The sequence below is a fragment of the Grammomys surdaster genome, unplaced genomic scaffold (genome assembly GCF_004785775.1).
Source record: "Grammomys surdaster isolate TR1022 unplaced genomic scaffold, NIH_TR_1.0 126121, whole genome shotgun sequence".
NCBI classification, from domain to species: Eukaryota; Metazoa; Chordata; class Mammalia; order Rodentia; family Muridae; genus Grammomys; species Grammomys surdaster.
Genome location: NW_021620929.1, coordinates 7,023,048 through 7,024,113, shown reverse-complemented (window position 1 = coordinate 7,024,113; position 1,066 = coordinate 7,023,048). Strand labels below are relative to the sequence as shown.

Sequence of the window (1,066 nt, the reverse complement as noted above, 5' to 3'; positions counted from 1 at the left end):
GTCCTCTATGTAGGCACAACAAAATTTCCTAAGGACACCAGTCATTTGATTTGACCTACCTTTGTTGCGTGAAATATAAAAATGGTACCATCCCCCGCTATCGCTTACTCTCTGGCCCTGCAGGTCTCCCTGCCTCCATGGCTAGCCCCATGCAACAACTACCTACCTCACGGTTCTCTTGCTGCGGATTCTGCTCACATTCCCATCGGAGAATGACAGAGGGGCAGGTTCTAGTATTGGATGGCTGAGGCCATCTTCTGGGCCGCCTGGCAGCGATTGAGGCCAAGTAGGTATTGCTGGGCCAAAGGTGGTGGTTGTATGCTCTAAGGGCATCAACATTACTGGAAAATTCTACAGAAACAGGTTAAAGTATCTGGCCTTTCTCCGGAGAGCAGATGAATACCAACTCCTCTCCAGGCCCCTACCACTTCCTATCCCAAATCCACAATTTTTTGGCGCAATGTCTGAGACGTGCTTCCCTACAAGAGAGGCCAGGCTGCCCTGGAACACCTCAAGGTGTTGGATGGGATTCCTCCACCCTATGACAAGAAAAAGTGGATTGTAGACCCTGCCACCCTCAAGGTTGTGCGGCTGAAGCCGACCAGAAAGTTTGCTTAACTGGGGCGTCTGGCTCATGAGATTGGGTGGAATTACCCGGCAATGAGAGCCACTCTGGAGGAGAAACGGAAGAAAATGGCCAAGATCCACTATCAGAAGAATCAGCTCTTGAGGCTACGGAAACAGGCAGAAAAGAACGTGGAGAAGAAAGTCTGCAAGGTCACAGAGGTCCTCAAGACCAATGGACTCCTGGTGTGAACTCAATAAAGACTGTGCCCAAAAAGGGGGGGGGGGATAAGATGGAACCTATAGGAGAGGAAGAGGAACCAGAATCTCACAAGTCCTGGGAGCCATAAGCATTGGGGATTTCTTAGACAGATGATTAAATAATAAGTAGGGTGTGTTTGCTCCACGTAGGTGTGTAGCTTGTATTTATATCAATTGAGTTTTGAGTTCATTGCGCGGGCATTTTGTGGGTTGAGAATTTACTAATATAACTCTGACTGAT

The 1,066-nt window shown here is 48.5% G+C and overlaps 1 pseudogene; it reads left to right on the top strand.

Moving 5' to 3' along the window:
• Nucleotides 1-212: 212 nt before the first annotated feature.
• LOC114611776 lies at nt 213-816 on the top strand (annotated as a pseudogene).
• Nucleotides 817-1,066: the final 250 nt, after the last annotated feature.